This window comes from Ixodes scapularis, unplaced genomic scaffold (assembly GCF_016920785.2).
Source record: "Ixodes scapularis isolate PalLabHiFi unplaced genomic scaffold, ASM1692078v2 PGA_scaffold12__126_contigs__length_90152505, whole genome shotgun sequence".
Taxonomy (NCBI): Eukaryota; Metazoa; Arthropoda; class Arachnida; order Ixodida; family Ixodidae; genus Ixodes; species Ixodes scapularis.
The window spans coordinates 77,679,510-77,692,443 of record NW_024609838.1 but is presented as its reverse complement, the minus strand read 5'-3'; positions in this window follow the sequence as shown (position 1 = coordinate 77,692,443).

The following is a 12,934-nucleotide window of genomic DNA, read 5'->3' as shown; positions in this document are numbered from 1 at the left end:
ATAGGAATTCGCAGAGAGCCCACATGCTTCAAATGCTGCAGCAAAGCTATCTCAGATTGCTCCCTACCCAATTTAATTGCAATAGCCTTGCTGTTCAAGAATACGCTAATTTGGTCGAGTTTTTGCCTGTGACAATATTCCATATACTTTTCAACAGAAGCTCCTGTGACATTCTCTCGACAAATATTGTTTTCGAACATGCGATCTTGTATGATAATAAGAAACCCGGACCCGAAAAAGTCTAAAGGTGGGTACCAAATCTATCTTGAGCACAAGTGGAGTCTGTTGACGGTTCAAAACATTGACATCAAATAAATGTTTACAGTTAACCGTGTATTGCATTAGGCAACTGAAAAGCGCGCATAAGAATATTACCTGTGCTCAGAGTATTGAATGCCGTTTAGAAAAGAAATATTCCTCTTTAGTTCTACGATTTGACAGTAATGTTAGCTAATCTTGTGTAAAAGCGTTTTGTTGTAAAGTAGCGTCCACCCATAAAACCAGAAGCACAATCATGTCGTACTTACAAAGATGCCGAGATGCAGTCACAACTGATATTCTGCGTGCGTAAACCTGTAACTTGACACCAGAATTAGTTTCTTCTGACATACCTTGACCTGGGGCAGGGGAGGAAAAGAAAGACATGTAATGAGGGACAACACGCGACGTCCAACAGAGCTTGAGGTTTATTAAAGACACCCCTTAATAGGAATAGGACACTCAGTCGACGCCGGAAATCTCTTTACAAGCACACCTCTACTACTGGCACCTCCCCCTGAAAAGTTTATGCACACAATAAGCCCTTTGTCAGAAAGTGCTGCGTGCCAAATAATAATGGCGTCGTTGAGCTGCATTATATTAACATCGGTGACATAGAAGCGATTGGTCAGTCGTTTATAAGCGCACACATGAAACGCATTCACTGAGCAAATTCTTGCTGTGTAATTATATATTTTATTTTTGTTTTTGCATCTTATCAACAAACTTTACAATTCAAGCAAAGTATAACGCTAACAAAGTTTCTACAGAACAAATTACACTACGACACGACAATAGCTATAGAGCAGGGCTGGGCAGTATCTGCTGTACAAATGTATGGCGATAATGTATTAAATGTACTTTCTTGTATAGATAATTTTATATCGAAATACCCAAAACGCCAGTTTTATTCTTCGTTTTAAAAGCATTACCCTAATAACGACTTGTTTTTGAATTTTCAAAATGCCGTTTTTATATATGCAGTAGTGTTCTGCAGTCTTCTTGTGTGTTCAAATTGAGGCTATGGCAGCAAAAAATTGCTTTAATCTTTTGTTTAGCCAATACTTCATTCAACAAGGTATAAAGTGAAAATTTATTTTACGCAACAGTTCGATGTTATAATTAAAACTGATTTCATTTTTCAGAATGTTACCTGATTGTCACAAAGGAACGCTTTTCTAAACCTCTAACAAGATGCCGAGCAAAATTCCAAGAGCACTGCAAAGGTCCTGCGTTCAACTATACTATAGGTCGCTGTGGTTGACCAGAGAACCATAACTAAAATTATATAAACACTTTGAAGGTCAAGAAAACTTGATTATTCAAGTTATATAAAATTTATATTCGAAATCCATTGGTTGGCTTCTTCATTTCTATGTTTGAACATCACAGATTGTCGAGGTAATAAAATCGTACAGTACCGGGTTAGAACTTTTTATATATGCTTCAGTTATATTCCCGTTGTGCTTGACACCCTCAAATCACCTAATGACCTTTAAAAGTTTAGGAGCTAGACTTCCACTTCGTCTAGAATGCGACCAAATCGTGCATAATGTCGCCATAAAAATAAAAATAAAACACTCGGGGAAAAGCACGGGTTCTGAATGAGCTTTCTCATATTTTGGGCTTAGGTTAATTTGATGGATACCTTCCACGAAGAAAACTTGAACCTCTTTATACGGCACTAGACAGGTTCATACAGGCCACCAGAATTTTCACATCATCCATTAACGTAGCTGTACGGTTTTCCGTATACAAATGCGGGTCACCCGGTATCGAATGCGGGCCGCCGAATTGGGTTTTATGGTCACCGGTGAAGAGCTACCGTCAACACCGGCATGATGTTATAGAAGACAGATCACAATGCCAGGCGACCGGTATTCTCGTAATGGTACCGGTATGTTTATACCGACCTACAAGATATATTTTCCCGGATGAAAAAGAAGAGACAATATAACAACGAACTGAAACAAAGGTTCAATCTGCAAATCCGTGGCAGAAACCGAAGAAAGAACAAGCCTTGAGAAAGCAGCAACGAGCGTCGAAGGCGGCAGGAGCGAGCGATTGTGTGTCGGCGTCACAGCTGGCTAGGGCGAAAGGGAATAAATCGGCAAGACCGCGCTCGGCTTCTTAACTACTACTATCGGTCCCTCGAAAATTTCCGTTAGCAGGTACGGGAGTGAGGAAGGGCGAGAATGACTAGTCAAGGTCAGTCTTGCCTCTTTATCATTTACACTCAGGGTACGAATAAACACTAATTCTCTAGATGCACGGAGAAGCGTTCCTTCTCGGTCATGGACGCAGCATTACTCCCCCGTTTAACAATGAATCGGCCTGATACCACCTTTAATAAACTAATAAAGTGCTAGGCCGAATAACAGCAAACATTCTAAGGCAGGTTCGTCTTAACCTTAAATATTCATCGGTCCGAGCGAGCCTAGTACGGCTTGAGGTACACGACGAGCTCCACCTCGGGTCGTGGCTCGTGGCATCCTGACGACCTTTACCGTCCGGAAGCACCTCGAAGTTCAGGTCTCTGAGGCCACGGAGCACCCTTTACGGTCCGAAGCGGCGTTTGAAAGAGTTAACGCCGTGGTGTCGTAACAAATTATGTCACCTGTTACGGCGTTCCAAAGGTGAGAGGTTCCTAAAAAACAATCAGGTGGTTAAATTTCAAAATATGATATCTATAAGATGCTAACGCATGAAAATCGATAATGCTTACATAGAATGTTTTGGTAATATATTTTTTTACATAAACACAATAAATTTCACTTCAGAGTGCCAACATTAAAAATATACATATTTGTGAAGCATATGGTGCGAAAACTACGAAAGCTTATCCTACAACCGGATTTTTTTCTATTTAACGTAGAATGCATAATGGCATGGGCTGATAAAACATTCTGCTTTATAAATTATCCTCCATATACTAACCAAACTTAAAATAATATAAATACTGCTTGCAATTCTAATAATTCGCGTTGTTACGGTACGTGCTAAACGTGCAAAAAATTAAAAGAATCGTTTTAAATGATAATTAAACGCATGTAGTGAACTAGTAAAGTGTCAAGTAAAATAAAATAACCATTTATTAATTGAGCACATCCGTGGATATGCTTGAAATACATGCTCGTGCTTGTAAATTCCAAAGCGTGCAGGATTTATGTGTTTGCGGCCAGCGAAGCTTTAGGATATTTGTAACTACTTGTCAGTCAAAAAAAGATATTGTAGACATAAAAATTCGATTCTATTAATACTAATATAAATTATATGCTTTTCTTATGCATGAGAATAAGTAATTTCTTTGATCATGCGCTCTTAACTCTTGCAGAAACCTTAGAAAGCTCCTTAAGTCATTTCTCCCCCCAACCGTCTCGTATATAACCTTCGCCGGTGAAAATCTGTCGAACTTCTCGTAAAAGTTCTTGTTCTATATCTTTTTGGCCCCTGAACAAACTTCCCCTCGCGTGGAGCGTGCTTATTTTGTTGTGGTAAATTAGCAGTCGCTCCCTACTTATAAAGCTTTCTCAGAGATTTTCCTCTTTTTTTAGTTCTCGAGGAGTGCTTCCTATCACCGCACCTTTGCATTCGAGCTCCATGAAAGCAAGTAAGCGCGATTTACTGTGCGAATTTCTGCGGTGAGGATACCTGTCGTTGCGTTCTCGTCGGCAATGGGCGTTCGGAGGGGTCGTTGCAGAGCATATTTTCCGTCTTGTTACCTTCTGGCCTTTGTTTTGCTCTATTGAAATATATAATTTTTACATTTTTTGTTATTTCTTCACAAACAATTGCATCGACGTCCCCTTTTTGCGCTACTTCGGCCATAGTGTATTTTATACGAGAACAAAAAGCCTCGTCGTCAAGTTGGTTTTCGTTAAGCCTCCACCAGCTCCAAAAAGTAGCTCTTTTTTTCCTTGGCAATCCGCCATTCCTAGACGCACATTGCCCAGTGCATGGTCTTAGAAAGCTTCCGGGGATACCGCCTAGGCGGTGACGGCACCAGTGAGCTCACTGGATATTTACACCCGTTCTAAGCATGCATGGCCTCTGCCCTGCTAATGCCTGTATTCAGGTGGAGGACCCTTTCTGCAGCACCCAGAAAATTAAAATTTCCACAGCAGTTTTTTTTTTAATTTTGATTTGCTGGAGTTAGACTAAAGAGCGTTTCAGCAGACTTGAGTATTTAAAACGCTGTTAAATATTTCTGCAAGAATGGCCTGTGCAGGCGTACTAAGGTACTGCTTAAGGTTAGTGAAAAAAAAAGTGTAAGCTCAAGTTTGTCGTTGGGGGCGTATACAGATACGACCTTTAACGACTCATGCGGATGAATTGCTTCCTTCGCGCAAACCCGGCCATTTTTACTGCACTCCCATTTACTATATTTCAAAAAACCTGTGTCATTTCTTATCAAAATCGCACCACCGCCGATATTCTACACGTATCTTACGTTATATAAAAAAAAAAAACGTTCGGAAAAATCGTGCATATCATTGATATGCGTCTCGAAAACCACAGGCCGTGCACGTAAGCAATAATAATAATAATGGTATTAATAATTTAATAATAATATTTTTTTTTTATTTCAAGAGATGCACATCCACATCACAAATCAGGTTAGTCAAAGTCATCTAGGTCTTGTGGGACTTAACCTAATACGCGGTGGCCTCATGAAAATAACTATGCCAAGTACTGAAGATATTTGAGCCAGTTCCAATAACATTAGTGACACTTCAAAAAAAGCCGAGACACGAGGGGAATCAATTGTACACACACATGCACATTTGTACAGACACGCAAGCCGGTCCTTGTAATCGTTAAAGTTGGTCTTGAGAGGTGTTTTGTCCTTGGTGTTGTCAATCTAGGTGCGCAAAAAGCTTGGTGGTGTAGATCGTTCTGATTTAGTCAAACAAAAACAATATCCAATAAAAATAATAAAAAAACTGGTGTTAAACATCTTTTAAAAAATTCAAAGCCTTGTCAAATAAACCTGTGGATTACAGGACCTCGTCGTTTAATAAAAGATGGCGAAGAGCTTTTTTAACTTTCTTTTTGAATGTGAAGTCAGAGAAGTCGGACGGTAAGAAATTGAATATCTGAGGGACATAACAATAGGAAGAAGAAGAAGAATAGAAATTAAATGCCTCATTTAAGCAAAAAAATGAACCACTTGTCCCCACTGTCAACATAACCTTCGCAACCGCAAGGACTTTTTCTTATTCATATTTTTGGCTTATTGGCCGTTAGATTAGCGGGTTTTTAGTAAAATAACCAAATGTTTATAGCACACTTCCAGGAATGACACGCATATGAATGATTCACACACAGACACATTTGAACCTATATAATTATAAGCGAATTAAAGAATACAGAAAACTAAATGCAAGAAGAATGCATTATTTGTGTTGTTGGGCGAGACCTTTCAGGCCGGCTTCAAAACCTTCAACAGTGTTACATGAAAAAGAATATTGCAAGAAGAAGTTCCACTCAGATATGGTCCTCCGAAAAAACCACACTAGAAATGTCGATCCGGGCTTTCATCGGCATCAGCATTTCAGTATGAGCGGCCCGAAGTCCTCTAGTGTCGTGAGAGTTTAATAATCGCAGCGAATCTATGTTTAGCCTTTTGTTTTGTATCAAATACCGCAGTTTTAATCTGGCTACTCTGCTTCGTTCTTCCAATGGCAACAAGTTGAGTTGGGTGAGCATCGCCACTGACAGGTTCAGTACTTCGGTACCTGGATGTGATAAATCTGGCAGCTTCCGTTTCTACCTTTTTTAATTTTTCAATCTGCTTTTTTTTTCTGTATGGGTCCCCACACGGTGCTCGCATATTCCAAGACAGGGCGTGCAAATGTTAAGTAGGAAATTGATTTTGCTTTCTCTGTTGCTAATTCGCAGTTGCGTCTCAAGCACCACAATCCGACACGGTTGCACCTAGGTATTCAAAATAACTGGCTAACGCTAGTGAACTATCGTCCAGTTCAAAGTAAAAAACATGTTTTTTTTTAATTTGATGTGTGATTGTTGAACATACAGTTTTCTGATGGTTAATTTGCATTTTTGACCTTTTGCACCGCTCATTTATAGTTTCTAACTTTATGTTCAAAGTGATCTGATCTTCAAGACACACAATTCTGGAATAAATTAAGTAGTCGTCTGCAAATAAACAAGTGGTAACTTTAGAGATCATGTTGCCAATGTTGTCTGCAATATAATTAATAAAACTTTAAACTATTATCGGTCACAGCACGGACTCCTGGGGAACCTTCGACGTGACTTTTAATGTATTAGAGGGAGCACCGTTTCCTTCTACAAATTGAGTATGATTAGTGAGGTAGGCTCTGATTCATCACAATACATGTAAATTTACACCGGCGTCAAGTAGATTTTAATGAGTTGCGCGTGTGGCCCGCGATCGAAATCTTTGAAAGGTGTACGCAGATTACATCCGTCTATCCCCTCTCATTCTGCTAAGTCGTAAAATCGTGGATAATTTCTGTCAGTTGTGTTACTATTAATGGCCTCTGCCGGAATATGTGCTGGTTTTGAACCGTTAAACCCGTCGATACATGCTCCAGTACTTCGCGACAGACGCAAGATAGGGTAATAGGACGGTAGTTTTCAACGTTATGTTTTCTGCCAGTTTTTTTCTCCGTGGTAACATTTGCCGTTAGCCAGTTGGTAGGAAGAGTTTGAAGCCCCGAATCTGCACTAAGGAGAACTGTTCTACACCGATAGATATTCTGGGCTCTTCCCCAGTGCTGCAAATGACGTCCGTTTTTGATGTTGTAGCTCTAGTTGTTATTAATGTTGTAGTTGGCCCTGAAGGGAGACCGTCGTGAATGTTGTTGAATTCTTCAAAAAGATAACCTGCCGCCCGCGGGAATCAAACCTGGGTCCGCGGCGTCCGAAAAGGAGGCGTTACGACAGAACTGCAGCACAACGTTAAGAACCCCCTTTACACTGAGGCATTATGTAGCACCAGATGCCCACTGCCATAGCCCCTTCTGTACCCACGAAGCCTGGCATTTCGACGACGGCGCCATACAGACTCGGTCGCAGACTTGGAGCACAAGGATTTGGTAGCACAGGGCATTTCTCGGGGGATCAGAACGTCAGTGCACAGCTTTTGCAGCGGCGAGAACTCAAACCATGGTTTTCAAACCTGACGTGAAAGAGGCGGTACCGCGAGGAACGCGAAGAGCGCGAGCGGACATTCCATCGCTCGGAAGATCTGTGTTTCCGCGTCTCGCCACAGTGGCCCGCCCTTCACATGGCTCTGCTCTGATCTATTGTCTGCCGCTCTACCTTTTCCATTTCGGCGGCCGCCTCTCGTGTCGATATGCCAGGTTTTGTCAGTATAGAGCCGCTACATGCGCTCCGGAAAAATACAATAGCCGATAACAAAATACCGTCGTGGCACATTCAATGCCGAGCTGATGTCGGAAGATGCGCTTTCACGCGCTCCGGAATAAAATACAAATAAAAGCGTTCGAAAAAAAATGTCGACCTTTTTTTATATACTTTTTTTTTATTTTTTTATTTTTTTATTTTTTCACTCGCTTTACGATGCATGAGCGCGACTGCCGTTCACCGTGCTGTGTCAGAGCCGCTGTGGTCGGAGCAGTCGCTGTGGCTGTACTCTGAATTAACTCAGGACTGCTCAAGTTTCTTGTAGTGCCTTCTGGTTAAACGAGATCTTAGTTATCAACCAATGGAGCGCCGTATAAGTCATATCAAAATTGTCGTGTCGAAATGTTTATAAAAAAAAATACAAAAGCGATATTTGAACAACGACAATACGAAACTTCCGCCTGGATCTCATCGACTTCGCGAGTGAGTATCATAAAAAAACACGTAAGACTTAACGCACTTCCTCGTCCTAAAGCTATTTGAACCAGATTGTTCAAGAGGTTTCATTTATAACTTTACTTCTACGGTATACGTAGACCCAGAGTATTTTATTTGCCCTTCAAGCCGAAAAGATTACTGCACCCGAAAAAACTTGTGTGAGAATAACATGTTTTCCTGCTTGAACAATAACCATTGTTTCGTAGCAGGTGAATAGCAGGTAAATTTTACTAACAAAAAGAAGAGAAGGCGATCTTTTATTAGAAACTTATATCAGAGAGTAGCAATAAAAAAAAAACATAGCGCTATCCTTAGATGGATACCGTTCCTGCGTGCATATATCCTACCAAGCCATAACAGCTGGGTTAGTTTTCTTCCTTCGAGTTGTACTTACTTGGCCCTTCGGTTGAGATATAATGGTGGGAGCAGTTGTGCTTTTCAGCTTCCTCCAGTCATCATAACATCTCGTCTGGAACTGGGAAGGCTCGAAATGGGACTGCAGTTAAGTAACTTTTTGAGCGACATGAGCAAGAAGAATGCAACCGCTCCAACATACGAGAGGAAGGTAGATCTGCGCTGTAGGAACACGTTTCAATTATTCCATAGTCACATTTATACAAATTAGAACACTTGAGCAACGCCTTTTTTGGTTTACTCAAATAATCGGTACCATAGAACCCAGTCAACAAAGTCGTGTCCATCAACGTAAGATTAGGAGACGTGCCAAACGTCTGGCACCGGAGACGTGCCATCTGGCGCGCACCATCGAAAAACAAAACTGGATTTTAATTTTTAAGATAAGCGTCCTTTAAAAAGGACGCTTATTCTGCAATGAACCTTCGTCGGATCGCGAACACTTGGTGATCAATCCTCTTTCTGCACTCTAGCGGTAGGGCACAAGGACACTACGGAGGCACTGCAAAAGCCTCACCTTGCAAATGAAATTATAGTCCAGGGGATTCCACTTCTCGCCGCTTTTGATTCGGTCCAGGCACAGCTTGCTTCTCCTCGGCGATTTCGAGAGTTTAAAGACCCGATTTTCCTTGGAGCTGTGGATTGTACACCCCAGCGCGCAGAAACCACCCATTTTTCAAACGGGATCGACGTTACTCGCACCACTCCCACGTGGGACTCCTACATGGTCCTATAAGCGTAGTGCTTGGAGCGCACGTTCGCTTCTTTCACTATTTTGCATGACAGTAATCAAAACATCACGTGCACCCTATTTTCAGTCAGCCAGAGTTACTCCGAGGCACTTATCAAGTTTGTTTCTCGCGACCACCGCCAGGGTAATATTTCCGGCTTCTGGTTGGCAACATTAGAATTTGTGAGGACGCCGTGGAACTCGCCCAGTCCGCTTTTGTTTAATAAGGTATCCTTATTTGTCTCCTATACTGCCCATCGAATGGCCAAACTTTCTACATACTCGGTTCTGCTCTCGAGATTGCACCTCCATCTCGGAGGCGGCATCTGTGTGCGCGTCAAACACTGGCGCACATTTACCTGCCGAAGGGGCGCGCATTTCTGACGTGCCTCAAAAAAAGACCAATCAAGCTCCCCGGTTTCGCTCTTTGGTTTTACTTAGTGATGATGCAACTAAACGTGGCTGAGGAGAGGGCTGGAGTTTCCGCTCCGCGGAGCCACCTCCGGCTGGCCTCACACATTCGGAAGAGGCAGAGAAGAACATGCGCTAGGCGGCCACGTCAACATTGTCTCTGGGATGCGGGTGGTGGGTTAATTATGCCTCCCATCATATAAAGAGACCAGTACCTCCCCTCCCTCTGGGACAACATGCTTCAGGTGAGGTCACCTTTCCATGGCTTGACCATGGCAGACCGGGAAGACGATCCGCCAGTCGTCTACATGGACGAGTCAAAGGCAGCTCTGTGCGCGGTCTGCCAGGTCTTCGTGGTGTGCGAGGAGGGGAACACCAAGGACAAGATGCACATCTAGAGGGAGCAGCTCAAAAGGGACGCTGTGACTGCGGCCGCTGCGACTCCGGGGGACACCGAGGTGGTCCTCAAGCCATGAGAGAGGTACTGGCAGGAGCTTTTGACGCAGACTCAGTGTTGGCACCCACTACCAAACCGATCCCTCGGGCACAAGTGTTACCGCCGCAGGGGCAGTACGAGCCAGTCCAGAATGCCGGGCTGACTGACTACTAAACGGCAGATTTGTTTTTCATCGGGCCGGAAGCACCTGCCATTCGGTCCCCAAAGAAAAAAGCGTGTTGAAATTAAACCGGAGTTTTAGTTCATCATAATGAAACGGAAACAACCAATTCGGAAACTAAAACGGAGACAACCACTCCGGAAACTAAAATGGTGACAGCCAATCCGGAAACTAAAACGGATACAGCCAATCCGGAAAATAAACCGGAGACAACAAATCCGGAAACTAAACAGGAGACAACCGCTCAGGAGGTCTAACCGTACTTCGTCAAATCGTAAGCTAGATCGGATTGGGCCTATCCGAAGAATTTAGCCGTAGTGGATCAAACCGGAGATTAAGCCGCATCAGGCCACTCCGTACAAAAAAAAAGGAATTATTTTAGCGCAAAGCTATACTCAGTTTCACCTTCTGGTGTACTGAAGCTGATGCGAATAGCCTTTCGAGTCAATTAAGTGCCGAAGATGATGTAATCTGACTATCTGGCTAGACGCAGCGGCACGGTAAGCGTTGAGTCATGCAACATATTCAATGCACTTGGTTGCAAGAATTGGCTAAGAGCATCTCCTGGACTATATCACAGGTGAAACAGAACAGAGTCAGTGTTGGCTAGTTACCAAAAGTAAAGGAAATAATGAAGTATGCCACCACATATAAAATTCTGGAGAAACGCCAAGATTCAACTATATTATTCTGAAAACACAACTTTCATATAAAATTTGAGGATTTGTAGATTTAATAATTCAAAAAAGATTTTAACGTTCCTCAAAATTCGCACATTCAACGCATGAAATCCTCCATGAAAAAATAAGGAAAACAGGCCAAAACCCCAAAAATATACGAAAGCACACCTTCAAGATTGTGCAAAATAATTAATAAATAGTACAATGAAAATAGCTTTGTAAATAAAAAGGTGTATTCCACATATACGAGACTCACATCCACATAGAGAATCCCACAAAGCTTTATAGGATTTGTATCTGTATACAGGGTCCCATACAGCTATATTAATGGCTTGCACGTGACATCATTCAAAGAGCACTTTGATGACCACAAAAGAAGTGGGGAAGGAGCTCCTTTCTAACCAGGATCCTCTTTTGTGCCTCCCGGTTTTGCACAGACCATCGCTATTCTCCTCCCAGAAGATTATAAAAGATTAAGCCATCACTCAAAATTCTTACAAAGCAGCTTCCTTCGCCTTCTCTTACATGCTGGTCAAAAGTGTGCGATGTTAGGTCAGTGCAACTCATGTATAAGATCAGTATCCGCATGCAGGTGCCCGTCTATATATTGAGACCTTGAGGTCGGTTTGACTTGCTGCATAGCTGAACCGGCGGAATAACACGCATCCAGCGGTTTCCACAACAAGAAACAACATTTTATTCATATCAAAACAAAAAAATTAAGCACAAAGAGGCAATACTCTAACGTCGTAACCGGCGGCACTCGAGTCTGCGCACCGCCTTTCTGGGCCGCCTCTGGTCCGCCTTATCAAGGCGGCGTGCGCGATGTGCGCCTGGCCGGCTTGACTCCACCACCCCGCGAGAAAGTATGCCGCCTAGGCCCCATAATCTGGCAAGTGGGCTGGCAAACCGCCAGAGTGCCCACACTTCCGCAACCACCGCCCTCTAATTTCGTCCGGCATGTCCATGACCCATGAATGGCAGCTGTTGGAAGTCGTCAACTTTATTTTTCAAGCTTCTATAATTGACAGTAGCAAGGGGAATCGAACAAGTTCCTCGCGGGCATTGAGGTAGTCAGTGCCGAACAATCTAGTTTGTGACAGGATTCCAGAAATGTTTTGCATTGTCTAAAAGCAAGCTCTCATATTTTAGCGGAAAACAAACAGCGCAAGGACAAGGACAGAGTAGAAGGCGGTAGACACACACAGCGCTGACTTACAACTGAGCTTTATTATTGGCACTGACAACATGTATAAATACACAATTTGCCCTGCCCAAAAGCCAAGAAAAGAAACACAAGAGGAGGACTACACGTGTTCCTAGAGTCATCTGCAGGCGCCGTTGCTCTCCGATCTGAGTAGAAAAATACACTCCTTTTCCGTCAAGGCAAGTGACGGGGCACTAACACACTCAGAGCCCGATTGTCCAATGGCGCGGGCTTCTATAATCTCACGTGTCAGTTTATCTTTTTGTTTACTGATGACCGTGCATCGTTCAAAAAACGGAGTACATCCGCAATCGCGGCAATGCACCCCAAGGTGCCCCGACACAACCTGAGACACATTATATCGATGCTCTCTTAAACGCTCATTAAGACAACGTCCCGTCTGCCCTATGTATCTCCGGCCACAGGACAGGGGAATAGAGTAGACAACACCCGCAACGCATGCAACAAACTGGCTTTGGTGTTTCTTGGCGCACACCTGTCTCTCTATTACATGAGAGTTCACTCTTTTGCACATCATAGATAGCTTGTCTGGAGCCGAAAAGACCACGTGAACACCAGCTCGGCGTCCCACTTTTTTCAGATTATGGGATATTTTGTGTAGGTACGGCAGTACTGTGATGTTCCTGTTTTTCCTGTTAACTTGTTCAGCATTCTCAATCCGTCTTCTCTTTAGTAGAGTTTCTGCGACTGCCGTTAAGAGGCGCAACGGGTAGCCCGCGGCCGTGAGCCTCGCTACTTGATT